This window comes from Bactrocera dorsalis, chromosome 6 (genome assembly GCF_023373825.1).
Source record: "Bactrocera dorsalis isolate Fly_Bdor chromosome 6, ASM2337382v1, whole genome shotgun sequence".
NCBI lineage: Eukaryota > Metazoa > Arthropoda > Insecta > Diptera > Tephritidae > Bactrocera > Bactrocera dorsalis.
In genome coordinates this window covers 28,264,364-28,288,761 of record NC_064308.1, presented here as the reverse complement: position 1 = coordinate 28,288,761, position 24,398 = coordinate 28,264,364, and the positions used below count along the sequence as shown (strand labels likewise).

The window sequence follows — 24,398 nt, the reverse complement described above, 5'->3', positions numbered from 1 at the left end:
CAGTTTCTTGTCCCATTGATGGACTCCAGCTTATTCCTCTTGTTCCACGTGTAGCCTTATCTATTACTATATCCAATGTTAAGGAATATTTTAGTCGAGAGTCAGAAATTTCAAGTAAAAAATGTAAATTAATATTTTAATATAAATTTTTTATTATTTTAACATTACAAGAATACATAACAAAATCTGTAAATAGGTACCGGGATCTAAATATACGGTTTCCTGGGGGCTTGAACAGTTTTGATTGGATTTAAACAATTCTTGGTCATAAGATGGCATACACTAAATATATTAATTGTGCAAAGTTGTATCTAGTTATATTCATAGCTACTTGATTTGTGTACTGGAAACTGAACGAATCAAGTGGAATTTAAAATTGTGCTATATGGGAAGTAGGCATGGTTGTTGTCCGATTTCGTTCATTTTTACAATGTTACATAAGAATGTAAGAATAATGTCACCTACTAAATTTTGTCGAAATCGGCCAGTCAGGTCCCGAGATATGGGACTACAACAAAATGTTGGCGGTGCTACACTCATCGTCTAATTTTCAAACCGGCTCCCATAAAGCTTTCTCATACCACCCTGGTGATCTCTGGCGTATTTAGTTATTAATTTATCGTGCTTTTTTTGTGCTTACAGCTTCATATCTTAATTGAGCGCTTAGTTATGGATCTTTATATATTTTCGGTTAGTGGCGATTTGTGTTCGGACAGACAGACAATAAACCGAAATTCAACTTTTCTCTTCATCCAGATCGTTTATACACATATATGTATACATATATAACCATATATCTTTCTCGCTTAGTTTTAAGTGATACGTATAACCGTTAGGTGAAAAAAACTCAAAAGATTGGGACGTGCCCATACAAATGATTTTAATCCTCCCAACAATCTGCAACTACCACATTTATAACTGTTCGGTGTTTTCTTTTTTTAATAATAAAAACTTAAATTTTGGGATATGGTTAGTTCTGGACCTAGATAAGTCTATACAGAAGACTCTCTACCATCGTATAGGTGGTTTTATTCACTCTTACAAAGTACGTTAACCCACATCAGAGTAGACTGTCTTATTAAATCAATTATTTTTAAGGGGACCACTCTATTACCGAATGCATTCCAGATTATGAAGTGTATTGAACGCCTCTTGGAAGTCGATAAAGATGAGATAAAGAGGAAAGCGTCATCATTTCATTATTTTTTTCTTTCCGGAAACAAAACTCTTTCCGGAGTCTTTGTGACAGGGGCCTAAGATTCTGGGTCTCAAACAGAGATACTTACAAATATCTTTTTTAGCTCGAAGAGCTTACGGTCTTTTTCTTACGGTTTTACTATCACTTTTTTCAGTTAGGTCCCGCAGCAAAATCCCTAACTTCTCCAAGTCTGCCGTAAGGAACTGCCAATAATTCTTCTCTAAAATAAAAGTTAAATACTACATTTTGAGCATTATAACAAAAACTTAAACCATTAACCCACCTGCGCCAAAAAATATGCAACAATTCAACTCCCCATAAACGTACTTAGAGCAAGCACAATTCTCACCCAAAACTAATTTGCATACACAATAATGTTATAGATTTTCATGCCTAATTATTTTGCAAAACCTAAAGGTAGGCTATAACTAGCGATCTTACAGTCTTTTTCTTACGGGTTATTTCCTCAAACCATTAACCAACCTGCGCCAAAAAATATGCAACAATTCAACTCCCTATAAACGTAAACCTGGGCATCATCTTAATCCAGGAACCTTGGGTGTTCAGAGGAGAGGTAAGAGGCCTCAACACAAGAAAGAGCAAGGTAATCTGGGATCTCTCTAGCGAGAGACCCTGTTCCTGTGTAGCCGTTAGAGCCGATATAGACTTTTTCTGTATTTCAGAGTTTCTAACGCAAGATCTGGTGGCAGTACAGATAAAGGACAAGGAAGGATCGGACTTCGTCCTCGCATCAGCATATCTTCCGGGAGAGACGGCCACGGCACCCCCCCCCCCCCCCATCGATACTCAAACTAGTGGAGCACTGCAAGGCCAACAATCTGCCCCTAACCATAGGTTGCGATGCCAATGCGCACCACACGGAATGGGGCAGCACGGACTGTAACGTGAGGGGTGAGTCACTTCTAGAATTTATACTTAGTAATAATATTAACATAGAGAATGTAGGTTGTGAACCAACCTTCGTAACCAGCGTTCGGAAAGAGGTCCTACACATTACCCTGAGCAACGACAGCATGATTGGGCTGATCTCGTAGTGGCGGGTTTCAAAAGAACCCTCACTGTCAGATCACCTGATCATTCGCTTTGTTCTGAGGGTGACAGTCGGTGACCGACCTCCGACCCGTACCCCGAGAAACACAAACTGGGGTTTCTTCAGAGAAAATCTAAACAGGAACTTAAGTGCAGTGGAGCAGGCGGATGGTAGGTCCACCACAGTTGGGCTGGAGAGTAGGCTAAACGCCATAAACCAATCCATTATGGACGCCTACCATTGTGCCTGTCCACCGAAAGCGACCACCAGTAAACAAAGCTGTCCCTGCTGGTCCAGTAAACTCTCCGCTCTTAGACTTAGGGTGCGCAAGCTGTTTAACAAATCCAAGCGCACGGGCAGCTGGGAAGAATGCAAGCGGCAGCTAACAATCTACAATAAGGAGATTAGGCTTGCCAAGACAAACAGTTTCAGGAAATTCTGTGAGAGCGTCTCCTCGACCCCGGAGGCAGCCCGACTGCACAAGGCGATGTCGAAGGGTAAGACGGACACAGTGTTATCCCTAAAAAGACAGGACGGGACCTATACGACAAGCGCGGAGGAGAGGGCGGAAACACTCCTACAAACGCACTTCCCGGAGACAGTTCAAGCTGACCTAACCCCAGCTTCGGTCACGCGTAGGCCAGATCGCTCAGACTGGCTGACTGCAAGGAATCTGTTCACTGCAGACTCAGTCAGGTGGGTACTGGCCTCCTTTTCGAGCTACAAGTACGGCGTCTTCCCGGCCCTCTTGCAGCAAGGTATGGACATTCTCCTACCACACTTGCTAGGGCTGATGAGAGACAGCCTGGCGATGTCGTATATCCCCGGGCCATGGAGAATTGCTAGAGTAATTTTCATCCCCAAGATAGGAAGAAGAGACTATTCGTTAGCCAAATCATTCCGCCCTATAAATCTGACCTCCTTCTTTCTAAAGGGGATGGAAAAGGTAATAGACAACCACATAAGATCGGAGGTGCTGAAGGTCGCACCCCTGCATGACAGACAACACGCGTACAGAGCGGGAAGATCCACAAATACTGCTCTGTACCAACTCACGCCTGAACTTCAGGATTCACTAGTCAATGGCGAGGTAGCGCTTTGCGCCTTCCTAGACATTGAGGGTGCCTTTGATAATGCGTCTCACACAAGCGTGATCAAGGCACTCGAGAGAAGGAATGTAACCCTCCCGATACGCAGATGGATTGAAGCCCTTCTGCGCACTAGGGTAGCAGAAACAACAGTGGGAGAAAGTAAGATTCGTCTTGGCACCACGAGGGGATGCCCACAGGGCGGAGTACTATCCCCTCTGCTATGGAGCCTGATAGTAGACGAGCTACTCGAGCTACTCACAAGCAATGGAATCCGCTGCCAAGGGTATGCGGACGACATCGTCATAATGGCGAGAGGCAGATTTGTGAACACTCTCTGTAACATTGTTCAAAGGGGCCTAAACTTGACGAAAGGATGGTGCACCACGGTAGGGCTAAACATCAGCCCAGCAAAGACCACCGTGATCCCATTCACAAAGCGGAGATCTCTTCCGGGCCTGAGATCCCTTACAATCGGAGGCACAGAGGTGGAGATGTCTAAGGAGGTCAAATTCCTTGGCCTCACCTTAGACTCACAGCTAAGATGGAGTAGGCATTTGGACCTAACACTATCCAAGGCAACCAGAGCACTTATGATTTGTAGACGCCTGGCCGGCAGATCATGGGGATGCAAGCCAAGCATCATTAGATGGCTGTATACTATGATAGTAAGACCTATCGTTACCTATGGAGCGGTTGTATGGGCCACCAAAGCGGCGCAGTCCTCGGTGATAGGAAGACTGTCAAAGCTGTAAAGACTTGCATGTGTCTGTGCTTCGGGGGCAATGCGCACATGCCCCACGGTGGCACTGGAAGTCTTACTAGAGCTCACACCCCTTCATCAGGTGATCAAGCTAGCAGCAAAGCACACCATGCTGCTAATGTCAGCAGAAGGCTGTGGAAGAGGGAAGATCATGTCCTCTAAACAGATGGACGCCCTAGCGGAAAGCACACCGCTGGCCCTCCTCCCACGAGATGGCAAAACAAAGAAAATTAATCTCAAAAAGAATTTTAAAGAAAGCTGCTGGAAGACAGTACCATTCAGTGGTACACAGATGGCTCAAAAACACCGGAAGGTATTGGGGCAGGTATTGCGGGACCGCGTACTAAGCTGTCCATACCTATGGGCTGCTTCCCAAGCATCTTCCAGGCTGAAGTTTTTGCCATCAGTGTGTGCGCAGCAGTCAACCTCGGCCGCAACTATCGCAACCAGCGCATAGCTATTCTCAGTGATAGTCAAGCGGCACTAAAAGCGATCCTATCATACGAGACCAAATCGCTTTTAGTCGAGGAATGTATAGAAAGGCTAAACCGCCTATCCGTGTGCAATAGGGTGCACCTAATCTGGGTACCAGGGCACAAGGGAGTAGAAGGGAATGAGATAGCCGACGAGCTGGCCCGCACAGCAGCAGCGTCCAAGATGTTGGGACCAGAGCCATACAGAGCGGTAGGACCCCACACTCTTAAGGAGCTGCTCCGCACGGAGGAGAGAGAGGAAAGAGAGCGGCACTGGCGGCAGGCGGCAAGCATGCGCCACGCTAAGCTACTTCTGGGAGGGTACAATCTCTCGAGGTTTAAAGAAATAATTAACCTACCCCGTGAGAAATTCCGTCTCCTCGCCGCAATAGTGTATATAGAGGGCACTGCAAGCTCAGGAAGCACCTGTCCAACATGGGCATGGTCTCCTGTGCCAACTGCCGGTTTTGCGACCTGGAACAGGAGACACCAGCACACCTGATCCTGGATTGCACAGCAATCTGTGGGAGAAGGCTTAAGGCCCTGGATTCTATCTATATCAGCAGGGATCACATCACCTCGCTTGAGCCCGGCAAACTACTGGAACTATTCAGGCTGCTGGGGCTCTGGGAGGTCATGTGATAAAGTAGAGGGCACAATAGACCCTAGGTCGCGGTGCATTACCTCAAATAACTATTCTAATTCTAAACGTACTTAGTGCCAGCACAATTCTCACCCAAAACTAATTTGCATACACAATAATGTTACAGATTTTCATGACTAATTATTTTGCAAAACCTAAAGGTAGGCTATAACTAGCGATCTTACAGTCTTTTTCTTACGGTTTTACTATCACTTTTTTTTCAGTTAGGTCCCGCAGCAAAATCCTTATCTTCTCCAAGCCTGCCGTAAGGAACTTCGTTCCAAAAGTTCCAATGTAAAAATAACTCTAGATTAAGAAGCTAAAAAAGCTATTGAATACGAATTCGAACTTACAACAGATGCAAGCAATTATGCAATAGGAGCAGTTTTAGCTCAGGGTAGGAATCCCGTTGCATTCATATCACGCACACTGACCCAAACCGAACAAAATTAGTCCACGAAGGAGAAAGAAATGCTCGCGATCGTATGGTCATTACGTAAACTTAGAAACTATTTATATGGTATAACCAATTTAACCATTTATACAGACCACCAATTTTTAATATTCTCCATTTCCGAAAAAAACCCAAATACGAAATTAAAAAGACGGAAGAATCAAAAAGAAGAATACGGGGCGAAATTAAAATATAAACCAGGATCACAAAATGTAGTAGCAGATGCACTCAGTAGACAAGTCTATACCGCGACAAATGAATCTATACACTATGCCGAAACCTCAACTACGATCCAAATTAAACAAGTTAATGCACCCATAAATCAATTCAGAAATCAAATTATCATAAAAAATCAGATGAATCACAATTAATTCAAACCACAATATTTCCGAATCACGAGAGATTCATATTCTACTATAACACGCACACTGATTTAACCCTCCGATGTTCATATGGGTCTGGCCAGACCCATTCGATCTTTAATTGTATGTAGATCTTTTATTTTTAATATCTGAGGCTTCTTAGTCCATGACTTCCTAAAATGTAGTGTGCTAAACACAATGAAGTAGCAAAATTAAGATTTTTGCTATATTTGTTGTAAAAATAATAATTTTAAACTAATTTCGTTTATTAAGCTCACATGGGTCTGTGCAGACCCATATAAGCTTCTCATGTAAATTGGTTAACCGTTAGGTGTAAACAACTAACCTGTTAGCGGAGGCAGCGGCAGAGATAATTTTTTAGTTGACATTTGACAAATGAAGTGAACACGTGTTTTTTAATTAGTGGGAAGGGTTTTTTTTTAAATAAAATGGAACAAGTAAATATGGATGAAGTTGATGTGTTGACGCGTTTGCTTCGTAAGCTAAACGCAGCAAATGTGAGTCCGGAAGAACGTCAGCGACTTCAGGCACAAATTGAAGAAATTATGGGACAGGAGTACGATCCATTTGAAACAAGTGGCGACGTAGAAGATGATGAATATTTTCCAGATGAAGATGACTTGGGTGAAGCATCAGATATAGAACAGGAAATCGAGTTAGAGGCTGTTCTGGATGAAAACCATGATGATATTGAGGATTTGTATAGAGAAGCTATCGCCCTTGAGGCTTCAACTACAATGGAATCATGCAGCACATCTATTACCCAGGGCCTTATATAAAGGTCGAAAGATGGTAGAATGTGGAATTCAAATCCTCCACCACCTGGAAGGCCTCGTTGTCACAATGTTACAACTTTTACTCGTAAAGGGCCACTACGAGGAGCGTCACCGAGTCATAAAGCTCTTTTCAAGCTATTGCTGTCTCCTGAAATCGTAAGTATCATAGTGCGGGAAACCAACAGAAAAACCGTTGAAGCGTTTCGTCTATGGAATGAAAAGCATCCCAGTAATAAACAGCGTTCTTGGGTAATGACTGACGAAGACGAAATGTATGCTTTTTTTGGGATGCTACTTATTGCTGGTGTATTCCACTCGAATTCTCAGCCAGCGAAAGAATTGTGGGCCAGCTACAATATGCCAATTTATAAGGCCACTATGTCATTGAATCGGTTCAAGAGCTTAACTACTTTCATCCGTTTCGATAACAGTGGTACTCGTGCTGAGAGGTTGAAGCAAAGCAAAACTGCTGCCTTGGACGATGCATGGCTCATGCTGATGGCCAATTTAGAGAAAGCATACACTCCGGATTGTCATGTAACCGTCGATGAACAGTTATTTCCATATCGTGGGCGCACTCGATTCACCCAATATATTCCGAGTAAGCCGGCAAAATATGGCATGAAAGTGTGGTGGATTTGTGACTCTGTTTCAAACTACCCTTTTAAAGGTATAATTTATACTGGAAAACCACCAGGTGGCCAGCGAGAAACGAATCAAGGTGAACGGGTCGTCATGAAATTGATGCAAAATTATATGGACAGCGGTAGGACTGTTTATGCTGACAATTTTTTTTTTCAACATACAACTTGGCAGAAATGTTGATGAATCGTAGAGTGGCTTTTGTCGGTACCGTAAGAAAAAAATAAGACCTTCATTCCGCATGAATTGCTTAACCCGAAGCGTGATGTTAAAAGCACTTTATTTTGTTATCACAATAATAATATCGGTCTGTGTTCGTATATGGCAAAGCCGAAAAAGCCAGTAATTATGTTATCCACTGCCCATTACCGTCAAAGCACCGACCCATTGAAAGGATTCAAGCCAGATCAAATTTTGGACTATAATAAATTTAAAGCGGGGGTAGATACAATGGATCAAATGTTGACTGGCTATTCGTGCAAACGCTCGACAAACCGTTGGCCACTGGCAATGTTTTATAATATGCTGGATATTGCCGGTTTGGCCTCATTCATCATCTATGACGAGCTGAATCCGGCAAAGCAGAGTGATAAGAGGCGCTCATTTATCATTGAATTGGCACGGCAGCTAGTTATTCCACATATGACGAAACGGGCGACTAACCCATTAGTATGGAGGTTTGCTCATATAAGACAAGCAATGAATCTTTTCAATATCAAGGTGAGTATGAATTATATACACACCTACATACATATATCTCCGCGTATAAAGATATGTGTATGCATGTATTCATATTTACTAATTTAAAATAAATTATTTCGCTACTTTTAGGTACCGGAATCTTGTCCATCGACATCAGATGCAACACAGCAACAATCATATGCTCAAGTTGCTTCAAAACGGTCATCGTGCTACCATTGTGCTGCTTCTTCTTCGAAAAAGCGACGTAAAACTCGTTATAACTGCAGCAAATGTAATCGTCCCATATGTCTTAATGAACATTCCATGCAACTATATAGTTGTAAACCCAATTGCTCTTCATAATTAATACTAATCCGTTCAAATAAATAAATAAAATTATTTTTAAAACCGTATTTCTTACAATGTTTTTATGGGTCTGGGCAGACCCTTATGATGCACTTACCGCATCATAAGGCACCGAACATCGGAGGGTTAATAGAAACACTAAAGAAGGTGATAAACCCAAATGTCACTACAGCTTTCCATTCACTATTAGAGACTTGGTACGAAATACATGACGTTATAAACAACATATTCAGTACCACGAAAAAAGTATTCTGCCAACATCTATTAAAGGACATAATAATAGAAAAAGAAAGAGATGAAATAATGAAATATACTCATAATCGAGCCCACAGAAATGCTGAGAATAACACAAAAGAGATACTAGAGACATGTTATTGGCCAACAATCAGAGAAGACACAAAAAAAATTAGTAAAAAATATGTCATATGTAAAGAAAATAAATATGAACGCCACCCAGTCAAACAAGTATACGGAAAAACCCCAATACCCGAAGGTATAGGCACATCTACATATACAAATGGATGTATTTCATATCAACAACACAACATAACTGACCGGCATGGATAGATACCCTAAATACGCATACATCAGAAAACTATAAAACAAAAGAGAATTCCACTAAATACTAGAAGAAGTTCTCACTCAAATTTACACATTTTGCTCTCAACTCATGACCGACAATGAGTCAATATTTAAAACCATAGCGTCAAAAGCACTGTATGAAAAACTACATATACAGCATACCATGACTACACCCAGTCATTCGACATCAAACGCTCAAGTCGAACGGTTAAACTCTACAATTTTAGAAATCATACGCGCTCAAATCGCAAAAAATAAAAGTACCGCAGATGAAGAAATATTCAACGCGGTGAAAGAATATAATAGAACTATACATTCAGTGACAAATCGTAAACCTGTTGACATATTTTTTGAAAGAAATAAATTTAATGAAATCAAGGACATATTAAAAGAAAAACAAGAACGCATGTTAGCATACCACAATAAAATACGACAAAATAAAATATGTATATACTCCAGGTGAAGAAGTATACGAGAAACAAAATCGTCGCGAAAAATTTACACGCCGCTATATTAAACAGACAGTCAAGGAGAATCATGAGGACAACGAAGGGGAGGATTGTACATAAAGACAGTCTACGAAGCAATGTACACCCAGACAATCCTGAAACTAAACCTGATGTCCATAATGACAGCTCAGAGAATAACGAACCTGCAGGACACAAAATACTTACTGACAGAAACAGATCCGGCATACATATTCGAAAAGGAAGAGTACCTGTTCCACATGACCAACCTAACAGCAATACTAAAGCCATATTACGAAATACAAGAAACCTTAGGAGCACAAAATCATCAAGACGTAACTGACGAAACATTACTAAACCGCATAGAGATTCTTAGAAATCAGTTGCTAGCCACCGACCGCCGCAGAAGGTCAATAGATATTTTAGGCTCAGTACTAAAATTTATTACTGGAGTACCAGATCATAATGATCTAATAGAAATCAAAACAACTTTAAACGATTTAATAAACAATAATAATTTACAAAGGAGAATTAATTCAAACTTTGAAACTTCAATGCAAAAATTTAATATTAAAACCTTAAAACATCAGACATTGCTCCAAGAAATTCATAGGGAACTATTAGATTTGACCACTACAATAAACTTTGCAAAAAACGGAGAGTAAAAACTCTGTTGCAATTAATATAGAAGACATCAAAAGAATAATTAAAACTGAACAACAAAATGTACCAGTTATAAATATCCTAGAATATGCAAAAATTCATATACTAAGATTAGAAGATACATTCATAGTAGTATACAAATATCCAATAATAAATAAAATTTGTCAAACATTTAAAATCACTCCATTAATGTATAAACAAGGAAAACCTCAATTAGATGAACTAATTACAAAATGTAAAAATACTTATACCCCAGTATCAAACTGTAAAAATAATTTAAGCAAATATATATGTAAGCAAAAGAATAGAGACAATTGTACTATCCCTATACTTCTAAACCAAGAAGCCCATTGTAACATAGTCCAGGAAAAGAATTATCCTGTAATAGATTTAAGTCAGGGGAATATTGTAATTGATGGAATACATAAATTCGATAAGGACACCATCAAAAGAATTAACTTAGTACAGTACAATTCAACATTTCAGTATTAATAGATTCAGAATATTATCATAATCAGGATCAAGAATTAAAAGAATTTATCGAATCACAAGGATATGAAAAAATCCATGTGTTAGAAATACTAGAGTCCCAATCTAAATATCAATTTGATAATATTCAAAAATTAAATAAATTTATAATCCCTTTCGAAGAACATCCAATTAGAAATACACTTATACTTATAATAACAATAATAACTATTTTAACAAGTATGTATATATGTATTTTACAAACTCTATATGATGTATCAAAGAATGAAATACATAAAAAACTATAATCAAGCCCTCACGAACGTCGGCATGCAATATCTTATCAATCAAGAAAATAAGCTATAGACTAGGAGATCTTTTTTATAAGACCCCGGAGAGTTAATATAACTATCAACCAAAGTGCAATTAATACAAAGTACAAACTATACTGATAAGCGAATAACTAACAGAAATCACCGCATTCCAAAGTCCTCATCAATACACACGACACCAAAACACTTCAGCAAATCACAGATAGATAACACATTACAAGGAATACTATATAAAGAAACACAACACAATAATATAGGTTCCTCGTTCATTGTACATTGTCATAACTATAAGTACATATTTCATAAATAAAGAAACAGTTCTTCATTGGACTTAAAATATATATTCATTGATTTAAGAAAATTACTCGCGCTATAGGTGTCGCAACAACTTTGTCGTTACAGTCTATGTCGGCAGAAGAGTTTAGATCAGAGATAAAGAGATCCCCAACTCTCCTGTCACTGGAAATGTGAGAACCGCTCACCTACCGAACTTTGACAGTTCACTGAATTGAGTAAGTTATGACATTTTGCAACTGAATGACTGGAACGGTCAGATTGAAATTATAAAAATTTATATGTGAACGGATTAATTTGTTGCCGCCGTTCAAGACCGCTAAAAAAAATTTTGAAACAATTCATGAAAAGTTTTGCATAATAGAATTATATTTCAAGCGGCGTAGACACCGCTTACGCGATTATAGCCGAGTTAACAACAGCGCCCCAGTCGTTTCTTCTCTTCGCTAAGTGGCGGCAATTGGATATTCCAAGCGAAGTCAGGTCCTTCTGCGCTTGGTCCTTCCAACGGAGTGGAGGTCTTCCTCTTCCTCTGCTTCCCCAGGCGGGTACTGCATCGAACACTTTCAGAGCTGGAGTGTTTTCGTCCATTCGGACAACATGACCTAGCCAGCGTAGCCGCTGTCTTTTAATTCGCTGAACTACCTCAATGTCGTCGTATATCCTTCCATCGAATGCGATATCCGCCGTGGTTAATACGCAAAGGACCATGTATCTTTCGCAGAACCTTTCTCTCCAAAACTCGTAACGTCGACTAATCGGTTGTTGTCATCGTCCAAGCCTCTGCACCATATAACAGGACGGGAATTATGAGCGACTTATAGAGTTTGGTTTTTGTTCGTCGAGAAAGGACTTTACTGTTCAATTGCCTACTCAGTCCAAAGTAGCACCTGTTGGCAAGAGTGATCCTGCGTTGGATTTCCAGGCTGGCATTGTTGGTGGTATTAATACTGGTTCCTAAATAGACGAAATTATTTACAACTTCAATGTTATGACTGTCAACGGTGACGTGAGTGCCAAGTCGCGAGTGCGACGACTGTTTGTTTGATGACAGGAGATATTTCGTTTTGCCCTCGTTCACTGCCAGACCCATTTGCTTTGCTTCCTTGTCCAGCCTGGAGAAATCAGAACTAACGGCGCGGGTGTTGAGGCCAATGATATCAATATCATCGGCATACGCCAGCAGCTGTGCACTCTTATAAAAGATTGCACCTGCTAGATTAAGTTCTGCAGCTAGAATAATTTTCTCCAGCAGCAGATTGAAGAAGTCGCACAATAAGGAGTCCTCCCTCCCGATTCTGACGGAGCTTTTTGTGTGCTCAATGTCAGTTTACACAGCCGTATTAGTTTTGCGGGGATACCAAATTCAGACATCGCGGCATAAAGGCAGCTCCTTTTCGTGCTGTTGAAATCGACGATGAGGTTGTGTGTGTTGACTCTCCTTTCACGGGTCTCTTCCAAGATTTGGCGCATGGTGATTATCTGGTCGGCTGTTGATTTTCCAGGTCTACAGCCACACTGATAAAGTCCAATCAGTTTGTTGACGGTGGGCTTTAACCTTTCACACAATACGCTCGATAGAACCTTACTCGCGATGTTGAGGAGGCTTATCCCCCGCCGCTTTGTTGTTCTTCAGGTGGGTAATTTCTATTCGCACTTTTTTACTGTCGGGCAGTGGAACGTCTACTCCATCGTCATCGATTGGGGAATCGGGTTCGCCTTCTCCTGGCGTTGTACGTTCACTGCCATTCAGCAGGCTGGAGAAGTGTTCCCTCCACAATTTAAGTATGCTCTGGGTATCGGTGACTAGATCACATTTGGGGGTTCTATAAGAGTATGCTCCGGTCTTGAAACCTTCTGTAAGCCGCCGCATTTTTTCGTAGAATTTTCGAGCATTACCCTTGTCGGCCAGCTTATCAAGCTCTTCATACTCACGCATTTCGGCCTCTTTCTTTTTCTGTCTGCAAATGCGCCTCACTTCCCTCTTCAATTGTCGGTATCTATCCCATCCCGCACGTGTTGTGCTCGATCGTAACGTTGCAAGGTAGGCAGCCTGTTTCTCTCCGTGGCGACACGGCACTCCTAGTCATATAAGCTTTTTTCGAAAACCAATGGTGTCGGTTGCAGCTGTACGTAAGGAGTTTGAAATGCCGTCCCACAGTTCCCTTATACCGAGTTGTTGACGAGTGCTCTCAGAGAGCAGGAGTGCAAGCCGAGTAGAAAATCTTTCGGCTGTCTGTTGTGATTGCAGCTTCTCGACGTCGAACTTTCCTTGTGTTTGTTGACGTGCATTAACGCTGCACAGAGGCGGGTGCGAATCTTGGCTGCGACAAGATAGTGGTCCGAGTCGATGTTAGGACCTCGGAGCGTTCGCACGTCTAGAACACAGGAAACGTGTTTTCCGTCTATCACAACATGATCGATGTGGTTGGTGGCTTTTCGATCTTTTCAATTACAAATGATTAAAAACATTTACTAATTGAGAACTAATAGGCTTAATTCACCTTTTTAGGTATTGAAAGATCAAAAGTTACAGTCTGTCAAGTAAGAGCGTGGTCGTGTTAATTTATAAAAAAAAAAATATTTTATGAAACTTTCATATTTATACGAGGTTTGTTCAAAAAGTATCGCGAATCGTAACTGACAGTTTTCTTCGATTGCAGGGGAGTGGTGCATCATGAGTTCTTGCCACAGGGGAGAACGGTCAATAAGGAATATTACCTGCATGTTATACGCAATTTACGCGAAGCAATCCGCCAGAAACGCCCGGATTTGTGGAAGAACAAAAATTGGCTTTTGCACCACGATAACGCCCCTGCTCACACATTGTTGCTGGTGGGCGACTTTTTGGCCAAAAACAACACACTAATGATGCCGCACCCACCCTATTCCCCAAATCTGGCTCCCTATGACTTTTTCTTGTTCTCTAAACTAAAGAGGCCCATGAAAGGACGACGTTACGCTTCTCTTGACGAGATAAAGACGGCATCGAAGGAGGAGCTGAAGAAGATAAAAAAAATTATTTTTTGAAGTGCTTCGAAGATTGAAAAAACCGTTGGCACAAGTGTATAATATCTGATGGGGATTACTTTCAAGGGGACAAAATAGATATTCATGAATAAATAAATAATTTTCGAAAAAACACAAAATTCGCGATACTTTTTAAACACACCTCGTAAATACATGGTACACATTACAAACTATGATGCAATTTGGTCAATAATATGTCCAGTCTCCACCGGCGTCGATAATTGCCTGACATCTCCGAGGCATGCTTTCTACTAATTTGACGGCGTATTCTAGTGGTAAGGATCTCTAGATCCGAATATTTTCCTAAGACAACTGCTTCAAAGGTTATGTGCGCCTTCCACGAAGCTTCTGTTTAATATATACACACACATTTTCAATAGAGTTTGCATCGGGCGACTGCGACAGTCAATCCAATGTAACGATGCCAGATTGAGTTTTCCACTGAGTACAGAGCTTGCTGCGGTGTTTAGGATCGTTGTCTTCCTGCAGAATTTAATTTTAATTTTTTGTGATGAACCATAGTTTGGCAGATGGCAATAAAGCATTTTTGTAGATTTTTATGATTTTCTCGGCATTTAGGTTGTCAGTAAAGAGGTACAAAGTGCCGAATTCCTGTTTTGAGAAGCAGCCCCAAAGATGCACCTTTATTCCATAATTTTCGGTCCGCTTAGCAACCCTATTGGTGGAAGTTGACCAGGCTCGCGTGAGAACAGAACGTCCCCATATATCATCATCAGTAAAAATGACATTTTCAAAATCTCTATCAATAATCTCAGGCGCCCGAGCGAGTCGCTTTGTCACAAGTTTTTCAGTCAACAGAGGCTTCTTCATTGTGTTGCGCCATTTCAGATCATGAGTATGAAGAAGGGTTCGGATAGTTTCATAGGATATATCTAAACCTTTTACCATTAATTTTGCATGTCCTTGCCGTAGTGTTAAAGCAGGATTCCGCGAAAACAGATTCACTATTCTTTTTTCATCTTTTTGTTCACTTTTCCTATCGAACCACGTTCTGGTAAATCATCGACATTTTTAGCCACTTTATATCGCTGTATCCACTTCTGTACAAATGCATTCTCATATACTTAGCAGCCGGTGATTGCGACATTTTGGGACCCTTCGGGTGGATACAAAGGAACACAGCTTCGTAGCGCGACGCGTACTTAGCACTCATGGCGTTTCACGTGATTCTCTTTCAAAAGATCAACGACAACTGAACTGAACTGTTGACAATGCATCAAGGACAAAGCTTCCCTCTATCGGCTCGCGAAGGAATCAGAGCAAAATCTTTGATAAACTGTCGGTAAAGTCGACCACACTCTTACTTGAGAGACTGTAATTGTTTCAATATACCATAAAATCATAAGAAAGGATTTAAGTAGTTTCGCCATATATTAAAAGTCTAATATATAATAATTTGCAATCGTAATAAATGTTGGGTGTTTTAATTTAAATGTTTTAATTTAAATGCCTAAAAATTCTTATTTTGTTCGATGCGGCCATAATGGAAAATGTTATAAAAAACGATTATTTTGAGGCGCTCTCACACTGGAATAAGTTGGGCATTCCATTATCCCTAGTTTAGATTATAAAAAAAGAACAATTGAAGTTTAGACTTAAAATATCAATAAAGACGAATAAATAAAAGTGATTAGAGTAAAGATTAATTTACATATGTAATATAATTTGTTTTATTTTCAGGATTTTAAAATCTGAAAGAACATCTGTATATTATTCAAACATAACTATGTATATGTGTTTTTATCATAGTTAGAAGGAAGTAAAATGTACAGAGACCGTAAGTTACATATTTATTGTAATAGACAAATACTTGTATTTACATGTAACTAGTTCCTCCATTATATTTCAATAAAATTGCAAATTCTATTAAAAATATTGAAATTAACATAACAAACGCAACCGATTTTGCATTTTCTGGTTTTTGTTCAGACATCACAAATGTGTGAAGAAAATGTGGGCATTTGTGCTTTACCACCTCGGCATACGGAAAACCTTACAATAGTGACGGTGGTGATTTTTGTGAGGGCATTAGAACAGAGCTGTATATTAAGCATTCTTAAATGCATACATAAATAAAGACATAAACACATATGCATTAAAAATTCAATACACGTATATGCGACACGTATGCGTATATGCAGTACGCATGTACTAAACAATCAACAATACAAACATATTTATTTAGTTTAAGATGTATACCTATAATAACCCTGCCAACCACGGCTACTCACTTTTGTCAAATATTTTAACTACATATTTTTTCTCTATGCACTAACACCAACGCATATTTCGGGTTATTTTTTGTTTACCTAAATGCGATGAAAAAAAGTTTCTTTCATTTCTTGATTTATTTGAATGCGTGCGAAGGAGAAAACATAATTATCAATGGCGCTAAAAGAAAATCCCAAAAAGGGTAATAAAAAACCGATTGAATGACGCATGTCATTCGTGATCGTACAACAAGAAGGTAAGTGAATTTTACGTAATTTTTTTTTTTCAATATTTGCAAATAATTACTTCATTTGTTTTTATAGCATTGGAAATCAGAATGAATTGGAAATAGCAGCAGCAGCAATATCATCAGAAGCAGCAAATATCAATTGTTAAGTAAGTATGTGAAAAAGTGTGTGTACTTTGAAATTGGATTGCGCAGTCCAACATAATACGCAAAAATAAATACATACATATGTGTGTATTTTATGCGTTTGAGGCGGCCTGCACAATCCAATATGTGAAAACAAATGTTTGTTTCATATTTTAAATGATCAAATAATATTTATCTTTTCTTTCAGATGTTATTACTATTTTTATTTAATTATTCTTTCTTTTCAGATTTTATCACTATTTTTATTTAATTAATCTTTGCTTTCAGAGTAAATTCTATTTGTATTTAATATATTTTATTTTTTCGGATAATATTAATCTTTCTTTTTCTTTTAGATATTACAAATTCAATGTAATTATTATTTATTTTCAGGTATCAATAATTTTTTTCTTTAATAAATCTTTTTTCAGACATTAATTAAATTATATATATTTTTATTTATATAAATTATAATAAATTTTATGTAAATATGTAAAAAAAAAAAAGTAAAATTTTAAAAATTAAAAAGTTTTGTTTGAAATTTTAAAAGTAGGAATCAAAAAATGCAACCCTGCATCAGCCGTCGATTGTGGATATTAGAGCAGGACAGATATACTTTTTTATATGACACTGCTGAATGAGCGAGTTAATATTGTTTCCACGATATGAGTTTAAGAAAACAATTTTTTCTACGCCGAAATGCGTGCCTTTATTGATATTCTTAAGAACTGATTTTAATATAAGATCTTACAGCTATTTATACTAATGAAATGCGGCTGCTGTTATCTGCTTGAAACTTCTTTGTTGTAATTTGATATCCGTTATCTTGCTATCACTTGTTTGTTATACAAGTAGAAGAGATGCAGAGGTGGTTATCGCAGTGGATTATTCCATTGCCAGATGTTTGTCGTTTATAGTATGTTGAGAATGCATTTCTAGATAATGCATGTTTGGTTAGTCGCGGCCTATGACAATCTACCCACCTACTACCTACTGAGTCGCTGGTTTTTTTAACCGCTCATGGTTGGCAGGGAACCTATTGCCCTATGATAAACATTTAGGCAATTGCAGCATTAACAATATGCACATACATTCATATAACATGTCTTTTGTCCCATGCGCAATTGTGTTATAATGCTTTCATATTAGAGAAATTCTTTATTTCACGTTAAAAAATGTTGCGATAACCCTTTATTTTATTTTCTATAAAATATAATAATTTATTGATTTTAAGTCTTATATTTTTAAAATACAGGAGCAAAACATGTCTGTGTTTCAATTTGCCATTTGAACCATTCACAATAGTTAAACTTATCTAAAATAAGCAAATCAAAGCTTGGTAGCACTGCAAATAGCGCCTACACCACTCTAAAGATATATCCGCATATTTTCTTATTCTGACTGAAAATGTAAATTACTTGTCAGTTAGATCTTTTGTTTGATAGTTTTCATTTGAGCCATAATTGAAACAAGAGAAAGCACCGAAACTATGACACTCTTCACAGATATATTTCTTATAGAATAATGGATATAAAAATGTTTTTTAATTGATCAATTTGGTTTGATTGGTCCGATCTATACAACTTCTTCGGAGATTCTTATAGAGAATTTTTAGCTCAAAATGGCCAATGCCAGTAATAGTAGCTGTAAGTCTGAAAATACTATTCTTGGACCTATGTAGTAAGTCTTTGGTTCTCCTTCTTTTTTTTGCAGTTGGTTATCAATTTCCATCCACACTGTGGTTTTTGTACAAAATAAGTATAAAGCTCTGTTTTGATCGTTCCAGCAGACATGGTATTAACCCCACTTCGGATTCATTTAAATAAGCTCCTACTTAGCTTTATCGTTACTGAAAATGTCCCTGTGATTGAGAACCTAAATTAAGAATTTACAACAACCCCTGCAACACGATTTCCCTTTGTATTTAGTTTCATGATATTATAGTTTTTCTGTAAAATGTTCTTCCACTAACCAAAAGAAGATTGTATTGAGTTATTTTTGTTCTTCTTGTGAAAAGTATCAGATCCGTATATCTAGTCCGTTGCTCGCGGTCTGTAGGTGTAACCTGCGAAAGGTTCTTTCCATAATCGCTTTGATTGAGGAAGGAAACTTCTCTGATATCATCAACACTATGTCGTCTGTATTTAACTCCTTCCCCATGAGTTTGTATATAGCGCCACCACCCATAAAAGAAGGGAAAGGACCTGTCCTTGATGAGTGCCCCCGTAATTTGTTCGTGAAACCGCAATGTGAATAATCGTTCCTTTTTATACATTGTTGAGAGCTCTCTCTATGTCAAGAATAGCTGCCATTGTGTACTATTTATGATGTAATGAATTTTCAATGATGTTTATCACTTCGTGTAAAGCGGTTTGTGTTGATTAGCCCTTTATAAATGCATGTTGCACATTTGATAAAGTATTAAGATTCTTTTTATGTACAAGTCTATTAGCCTTTCTAGAATCTTCAACTGTGTGGCAAATTGTTCTAAAGTCTTTTGAATTATCGTGTGTTTTTCTGCCCGCTTTATGGAGGAACACCCCTTTGAATATTATGTAACGGCGGTTTTTTGACTACCAGGGAAGTGTGTTTCCAGGAGCTCTCCAGGAGATTTTCCAGCAGAGGAAGTCCAGACATCACCCCTTGCTTTTAAATTAGAAATATATATTGGTGTGGTGCAGTGATATTCGAAAAAGGACGCCGGCATTATAGGACGACAACTCTTGGCTTTTGCATCACGATAATGCACAGTCGCATTCTGCCATTTATTCTTCGTGAGTTTTCCGTCCGAAATACTTTGAGAGGAACAACATATATTTTGAAAAATAAGTTAATAATTTTTAAACGTAATAAATTTTAACAAAATTATCTGAAGGTATAATATTGAATATACTACAGTTTAATGCCGAAAATATATGAAATCAGTGTTCTGACATGTCTGAAGCTTATTCGTCAGCATTTTATTGCATCCAGGCGACCATATTGGGGTGGCATAGTTAAGAACTGACCGGCCGATTGCTTTGTACAAATTAAGCGATTTTATCTTTAATGGTTTTTATTTATTACAGCTCACTGGCTGTTCGTTTGACGTGAGTCCTAAAACTTTACAATAATTTCTTAGCCTACAACTAACCATCGGCGTCCGCTGCGCTGCTACCGTTCCGCCACCGCTTTGCCTGTGCGAATTCTATTCTGCTGACATAGCGATTCGATGGAACATTTACAGTCGTTCACCGTGTACGCAGTTATGCTGACACAGCGGTTCACATGAAATATTTGGCAGTCGACTGCGTAAACATAATTATGATGCCTCAGCGGTTCGTGTAAGGTATCGGATTACATTAGTGTGAGCGACCTGAGTGAAGGTTGCGTCGACGGATGTGTCGTCAACTAAATGGTCATCGTGAGAGTTAATTCACGATAACTCATCCCCTTCTAGGTGGGGAACGTCCCCGGTCCTCGTAGCTGCGTTTTTGATAGCCACTTCTACTGCTTTGGTTATGGAAATTCTCCTCCTGGACATGGACATACGCCGTAGTACGAAGGCGACCAGTACCGCAACGAGGAGGACACCAATAGCTGTCCCATTTACTATATGACCTTGCTCAACACTTCGTTGCAGATGTTTTATATGTAGAAGATTCTGTTGGTTTACATGGTGGAGGTAAGGCGCACTCAATATCTCGGTGTGTTGAGTTAAGTTTCAGGCGTTTCAGGCTTAAGAGTCGCCGTGGCGTTTTCATTGTGAAATATCGTGTCATTAATCTTTACACGATCCTTGAAGACAACTAGGTAGGTACCGTTTACTGTGATCGGAGCCTCGTTATTTTCTTCTATGGTAACCAGCTGATCGTTAACGATTACCAAACCATCACTTATTGGTGCGGTCGGTGGGAGGTTGTTAAATGTTGGTCTGCAGTTGGCGGTGTTGCGTGTCATAAGTTGTAAAGCGCATGACGTCACTGATGATGCTAGGCAGAACGATGGTGTAGTATCGCTGCAGTTTCTTACCGCCAGCGTGTGATTGTGGCACGTGGCTAAGGTAGATTCTTGCAGGTGCAGGATTTGATGGCCGTGAGCTACTGGTAAAATAGTTATTTTCTTATCTAAACTTAGGGATAGGGTATCTTATTAAAAAATATATTACATTATTATATTGTAAAATCTTAATCCTAGCTACAGCTATAACATCGACTACAGTCAGGTTTGTGAAGTGCTCATTTCCTATTATGGAATTTACTTCATTACTATACAAAAGAATTGGGTTCAAAGTACCAATTTTTGCGAAAGTAATGGATGTAATTAGGTTATCTAGTTCAGTTATTATTGCTCTATTTCTGGCCATAAGTACGTCATAAAGATGACCTGTGTCTATTTCTCTTTGCTTTGTTGCTTTCAAGATTTTATTTACTGTAACTGTTAGGCTGTTTATTTCCGTTTGTATTTCGGTGATAATGGTATACTGTCGGTCCTCTGAGTCAATCAGTTGTTCTGCTGTGTTCGTTAGTCTGTCGAAGTCATCATGATCGGGAGTACTAATATGGCTATAACCAATTCTAAAGTAATCCTAAAAGCATATGAATTTTTAAATCTAATAAATGATCCTGAAAGAATATTAAAATTTTTTGTTTATCTAATTTCAGCGAAGGTTGTCCTTATGGACCCTCCTCCCTTTTATAAGCACCGTTGTGCCTAAGTGTCTTTCAACGTTTTCTTCGGTATAGAGAGGAGTCAATTTATTGCCTAGTCTCCTATTGTTTCTGACCAGCACTTTGTCCCCCATCTGAAACTCTCTATCCTGTCTGTTTATTTTGGTTTATTAATTCTTTTCCTTTTTCAGGCGAGATGATATCTGTGTGTTGGCTTTTGCTGAACGAAAAATGTTAATGGGTTTCTCCCCAGTCACCGTATGAATAGAGTTATTATATTTTATTGTGGCTAGAAGGACTATTTCCTCGATATCGTCCAGTTTTTGATCAAGTTTAAGGCATCGCGATATTTCCATCAGTGTGCTGTGGAATCGCTCTACCTGGCCGTTTGATTATTTTTTTTTAAAGTACCCACAAGAGATAACTTTTTATCTTTCAAAACATCGACTAGTTCAACTCAACAAAACCAATTATCAGCAGTGATGTTTCTATTCGACCCTTCAATTGGAAATATGAGTCGTAAAACTGCTTGAGTAGGTTTTGAAAATCGAGTTTGTTCTGATGTCAAATTGGTCCCGTCCGAGTCTTTACCTAAATATATGTAAGCATTGAGTAAATAACCATTTCGGGCATCTGTAAGGCACATAATTTTTAAGCCATATTTAGCGGGCTTCTTTGCTCACCCTAAACGACACCGACCTCGAAAAGCTACCAGCATCTCATCAATACAGGCACATGCTCCGATGCTGTAAACCTTTTAGCAATTTTGAATGAAAGAGCTGAATAGCTCGGCGATTGGAGCAGAAATGTCAATCTCCCGCCGTTGCGCTCTTGTTTCTGCATCATCGAAACGAATTGCTTTCATCAAAATCACGAATCTATTTTTACTTAGAATGCAACGATATATTTCTCTTCCTGAGCCATCAGAACTATACCACCACGTATAATGTTCCCGATTGTCTTTAAAAATAGCTGTATAGAATAAAAAACCAATAAATGCTTTCAACTCTATGAGATCAACATCATGAACACAGCCTTGGTTTTTATATCTTGGTCGTTTATTTTGTCGTTGGTATGTATCACTATGTTTTCCAGCATCTCATCTGTAAATAAAATGCTCCAAAGGTCAAGAGGTGTTGTAGAATCATTGAGAACTTCATGATAGGCCGATTTAAGTCCTTGTCCTTGCGATACAATGTTATGCCGCTGAGTTCTAGTACGACTAGTAATTGGCACAGAAGACCACCGAAAACGATTTTTTCCAAAATAGTTCTGATTTCTAGTCTGGCGTTGTGACAAGGGTAACTCGTCTTCTGAAGAAAATTCATCAAATATATCTCCCTCCGGCTGTCCATCGGCACTTTGCTCATCAGAAGACGACACTTGCAGGCAGTCATCAGATTCACAGTCATCTAAAACCACAGGAACTTCCAAATCCTCAGGGTCTATATCACTGTAACTCTCATCCAGGGTTTGCTCCACATCCGACAGTTCCTCCTCTAACCATCTCGTAATATTTTCGATGTTTACATCCATTTTTACTCTAAAACAATAAACATAAACGTAACACACAATAATCACATAACTACCTGCACGCAGTCACCATGACCGCTATCAAAATATTTTTACTCACTCAAGTCAAACGAGCGCACACGCGACACTAAACCACCACCAGAAAAGGTACACGAGCACACACTAACACGCGATAACGAACTCCTACGAAATTAAAATTCAAAAAGTCATTGCGGTCACCATGACCGCTGGCAGGTGGTTAAGGGTTAAAAAAGTGAGTCAAACCGAACCGGGCTAAGTACTGCGTCACTAAAGTAACCGTAGCTCTTAAAATAATTTTAATTTTTAAAAATCCTTTGGAGGATATGTCCTTAAGAGTCTAAACTTTAAATATATGAAAATCGAATTTTTCAAAATTCTAGAGTAGAATACCCCCTTAAGAACAATTAATTAAACATCATATCGGCAATCAAAAGACAGTGCACGACAGCTTCTCCAAAAGCTTCTTCATATCGTATGGTGTATCCTAAAATCAAACCACCTTGTTAAGTAGCAACGGTAAGAATTTTTGATCGAAAATGTTAATGCGATCATTGATACCGTCGATAACCTGCTTCACCATACCATAAATAAACTGTGTTATCAACAAATTTTGTACCTTTCTATGTTAAAATCTTTAAAACTAAACGGATTTTGATGCGGTTTTTTTTAATAGATTGAGTGACTCAAGAGGAAGGTTTATATTGGGTTGTCAAAAAAGTCTTGCCGTATTCTTATTGAATTGCGGCTTGAGATGCATTTTTGCCTTTATCGTAGTAGTACTGTAAAATATGCCGCATTTTCTCTTTATTTTGCTCCATGTTTGCGACGCTATAACTCACGAACGACTTAAAAGAAACGACAATCAATCAAACACGTGTTAGCGTGAGCTTTCCAAAAAGGTAGAGCATGACCCGATGCGACGAATAAAACTAGAACTACGCGCTTTCAGCGCCAACTAGCGAAAATACCGCAAGACTTTTTTGACAACCCTATATGTATAATAATATATTTTTGAGTTTTGTACACATTGAAAAGATCTACAGAAAACTCCGCGATGGTAAAAGTCTATCTCTTATAGATATCCACAATAACAGTTTTTTATCATTTACTTTTTACGACAAATAATGGCTTATTTTCGAAGAGATTTTAATCAATACAGTATAACTGTTATCCCATTAAATACCTTAAATGCATTGTTTATGGCCCTCTACAGCATCTGACTTAAATGAATATTTT

At 38.8% G+C, this 24,398-nt stretch overlaps 1 protein-coding gene and 1 long non-coding RNA gene across 8 annotated transcripts in view; one reads left to right on the top strand and one right to left on the bottom strand.

Moving 5' to 3' along the window:
• LOC105224889 (ankyrin-3) overlaps nucleotides 1-24,398 on the bottom strand; it is a 610,175-nt gene that overhangs the window by 23,258 nt on the left and 562,519 nt on the right. The gene's annotated exons all lie outside the window — the stretch shown is intronic.
• Nucleotides 16,586-17,383, top strand: LOC125779579 (uncharacterized). Its single transcript, XR_007423353.1, has 3 exons — nucleotides 16,586-16,842; nucleotides 16,910-16,982; nucleotides 17,168-17,383. It is a non-coding gene; the product is annotated as an uncharacterized LOC125779579 (long non-coding RNA).